Consider the following 4,304-nt stretch of genomic DNA (forward strand, 5'->3'; position numbering starts at 1 on the left):
TTTGCTTCCTTATCTCCAAGCTGCAGGCACCTCTGCATTTCCGGTTGGCACCATACTGGAGGGCCTTTGGGTGTAAACACTGCAGAGCTGGTAACAAGATTACAGGAGTTTTTCCCTGTTCCCCTCCACCTGCCCCGGGCGAAGGCTGAAACCGCAACCCCAAGCACCAGTCAGGGGAAGCTCTGAAGTGATGTTCCTTGGCCCAGCCAGCCCTATCTGCCAGGTCCCTGAAGTTGCTGTCCAAACTGCCACTCTGCTCCCCTGCATTTTGCTGCTTAGAGACTCACGTGGCTCCATCAGAAGTGCCAATTTGTTTTCCTTGTGAGGTCTCTGCTGTGAAGCAGCCTGGTGCCTTCAAAGGTTCCTTTCTACTTGTGTTCCCAGGAGGCCTGAGGGCCAAGTCCCTTGGGATGGCAGGGGTGGGGGTCAGGTAAAGAGCAAGGGCTTTGCCACTGCTCTGCACCACACACCGCATGGTGTGCGTGGGAACACCCCTCTAAGTGTATGGGAACATCTCAGTCTCTGCTGAGTCTGCAGTGATCTGGGGGGGAGGGGGGTGGCTGAAGGGCAAAGCCACAGCAGGACAGCCCCCACCAAGGCTGAGACTGAGGCCAGCAGAGCTGCCTGCCAGGGCCCTAAGCAGACTTTGCTATGGCTGATCCCACTGGAGGGAAGATGCCAGTCCTGCTCCCAGCTGAAGAGGCTCCCACATCTGAGCTACCTTCCACTGTGCCTGGGGCCAGGCAGGGGGCAGTGGGGGGGTCATGCGCTGAGTGGGGACCTGGCAGAGCATGTCAAGGCAGTGGCAGGGAGACCTGTGAGGGCTGCTGTCCAGGAAAACCAGCTGGTGAAACACCCAGGGGCCACTGCTCCCCAACATCAGTGATACCAGGAGCCCAGGCAGGACCCCAGGCTTAAGCTGGACATGACCCTTTCACTTATAATAGTACCTTCCTAAGAGGCCTTCTAACCTGGGCCCATGGCAACTCCGAGCTGGCTGGTGCAGGCCACATCCTTCTCTGCACTCCTGAGCCAAGGAAGCTGCCACCACCCCATGTCAGTGACCATCCACGAACGACAGCTTCGGCTTTGTGCAGCCGCATGTCGGGGAGGCACTGTACTGGCACCCTCACAGGCGCTGTTCCCATTCATCAGCTCCCACTTTAGCCGTCTTAGGCAGATGGTGCTGCTTGGCAGCAGAAGGGTTTTTCCTGGCACCAACTCCTGTGCTGGGCTTTACACAGACAATCCGCTTACGGTAAAGCCCCACCACAGCTCAGCAAGTGCTGACACATGCCCTCCAGCTAAGCCAGGTATTTGGAGCACTGCTAGGCTTGGGGCAAGAGTGGCCTGTATATGCGTCTGCCTGAAGGGGTGAGGGAGGGGACAGTTGCAGGCAAACGCCCCAGTGATTGCAGCGTCACTCAAGGGGTTGCCATAACACCATTTCCAAGCCTGTTACTGATGCGGTAATGGCTTTAGCCATGCAGCCGGCAGCAGAATACCCGGTCCTGGACTTCACCAGCATTTACCAGCTTGGAAGCTGCACAGAGGTAAAAGGTGCCAGGCGGGGCCTGCAGCCTTCAAGCCTGTGTACCAGCAGGCAAAACACAGGCACTGGGAGAGCCAGCGTGTGTGCACACCCTCCTCTCTGCACACTGACACATGCACCTCCACTACTCTACATGCGTACATCTACACACACATCCCAACACCCTCCTACACACAGACACACACACACACGTGCAAAGCCACGCAGGCTCTTGCTTTTCCTTACCCCAGCCCTACAGCCCGTCCACAGTCCATTGGGCTTCAGAGGAAGCCATCTGCTGTCATTCTCCCTGCTGAGAGGGGCGGAAGCACCTTTGTGCTCGAGGAGGCATTGCCACATGACAGGGCAGTCAGATGCCTGCTGGCTTCTTCCTGGGTGCCTCCCCAGAGACAGCAAAAAGAATCTGGCTCAGTGACATGGCCTTATAATGGCATTATATTATAATACCCTTATACTAGCATAACTCCTGCCCTACAGGAGCCATGCCCCTCAGTCTGCTGTGTGGTGCAGGAGGCCTTAAGATCTACCAGGAGGTGGCAGCTGCCTGTGTGAGATGAGAGAGGGCGGATGGGGGAAGGAGGCCCCTGCCCCTGTAGCCAGAGGGAACAGCCAGGGGCACCAGCAGAGCAGTGGGTACTGCCCAGCCCTGCTAGCTCCCCGCTCAGCTCCAGGGCCCCCAGCTGATGCCTGGGGACACAGCATAGAGGGAGACCAGAGGCCTGTCAGCCCCAGCCCAGCCCTCAGCACCATCCAAAAGGAAGGGGGGTGCAGCGGGAGATGGAGGCAGAGGCCCTAGGGAATCCAGCCAAGCAGCCTGTGCAGTCAGGTGCTTACCCCAGGTTCCCATTCCCTGTCCTTGTCTTGATGCTGGCTGGCAGCAGCCACGCCTAGAGGACTGCCCAGGCATGTCTAGTCACGCAGTGCCACTGAGGGCTGGGACAGCCACCTCCCAGCACTGTGTGGGGGAGTAGGCTCCTCACCCTCGCCCATCAGTGAGGCACCTCCCTGACACAGAAGAGGCTCGGGCTGGTGCCCATGGGGCTCCCCACTGAGACCAACCCCCAGCAGATTTGCTTAGCATGGGCCAGTTGGGTGCTGGGATCAGTCAAGACTACAGTCATGCAGGCGCAAGGCCCCACTGGGGCAGCTCTCAGCTTTTGGGCTCAGTTGCTTGGCTCCAGTCAGCAAAGTGGGGCAGGGGAGATGTGATGAGCCACAGCAGCGTTACCCATGCCCAGGGCCCCTTGAAGATGGCCTGGCAAAGAGCAGCCCTGGCAGGAGGAAGGGACCAAGGGCAGGAAAACCGGACAAAGAAAAAGCCACCCTCGCCTGTGTGTGATTGTCTCTTAAAAAGATTTATTCTCTCTCCTTGCCCGAATGTACAAAGGCAAGAAGAGTTCAGTTTGTATATATATATATTTATATATATATATATATAAAAAACAAGGAACTTGGTAATAATGTACACTTTACAGAGGGCAGAATCAGGAAGACTGAAATTAAACCCAACACAGCAACTCCAATGGAAACAAGAGCTATAAACATCAATGTTTCAAAGTCCCCGTGGGACCCCAGCTCACGGTGTGGGGTGGAGGGTGGGCTTACAGAAGGAAGGTGACACCAGGCATGGAGAGCAACAGGGCAGGGGAAGGGGGGGAGGGGACTGGGAGGGCAGTGTCCCCTTCAGCTGCCCAGACTGCTGGCTGGCAGGAGCCTGCTGGGAACACTGAGGTTGAAACTCAAAACTACTCAATTGACACCAGTTTTCATTAATGGCCAAGGGGAGACTGAGAACAGACCCCACCCTAAACCAGTGTTCAGAAGCTCCTTGCTGGCTGACCTTGCCAGGATCTTTTGGATTGGCTTGTGGCTCCCCAAATCGCAAACACCAGGAGTCCCTTCTTGCAGGGCTGATGACTGCCCCCGCCTGGCCCTTGCCTGCTGATGGAGATGTCTAGACTGGGGCCAGAAAGGCTATATGGAAGCTTGAAGGACACTGCTGCTTTGCCCACAACCTGCAGGAGCCAGTGAGAAAGGTCTCAAACAACAACCTTGCACCAGCTGGGCTTCCAGAGACCTGACATGCCAAGGATGGGATGCCACCCACTGCCAAGCTCGTGTGTGTCTGGTGGCTTCACCATGCTGGCAGCCCTTAGCCCTTTGGGGTCACTTCTTGTGAGCAGCTGAGAGGTCCCCCCTGCTCCAGAGGCAAAGCGAGGGGTGGCCCCTTTGCCCTGCAGGGCTCCATCTCCCAGGCCCTCCTGGCCAAGGTAATTCTCCCTCTGTTGTGAGGACCAGGCTCAACCCACCTGGCCTTCAGGAACATCCCACAAGACAGGGAAGTGATCGGCCTGCCTTTGGGGGGCCCTGGCTGCTCTATGCCCAGTCCCCAGCAGGGGCATGTGGAGATGCCAGTGGGTCTGGGCCAGGGGATTCCCTTCACCCAGAGAGCTGTGGTGGACCAGCAAACCTGCTGCCCTGCCCTTCCATGCCAAGGCCACTGTGGGCACCGAGGCCTGCCTGGGGTGGAGGGGCAGACCATGCCAGCCCTTTGGCTGGGCAGAACCCGCCTGGCTGGGGAGCGGAGCTGCCTCTCTGAGAGATGTAAAGATGTAAAACCCCACTGCAGGGGGGGGCGTGGACACTGGGAAATGGCTGACAAGAATTGACCAGTGGCTTCTCCTCCATTGTACAGAGTAGGAGTGAAGGCGGAGGGGGATGGAGAGGGAAAAGGGGAGGGGGAAAGCAGGGG

Source organism: Crocodylus porosus, unplaced genomic scaffold (genome assembly GCF_001723895.1).
Source record: "Crocodylus porosus isolate Cpor-Errol unplaced genomic scaffold, CroPor_comp1, whole genome shotgun sequence".
NCBI lineage: Eukaryota > Metazoa > Chordata > Crocodylia > Crocodylidae > Crocodylus > Crocodylus porosus.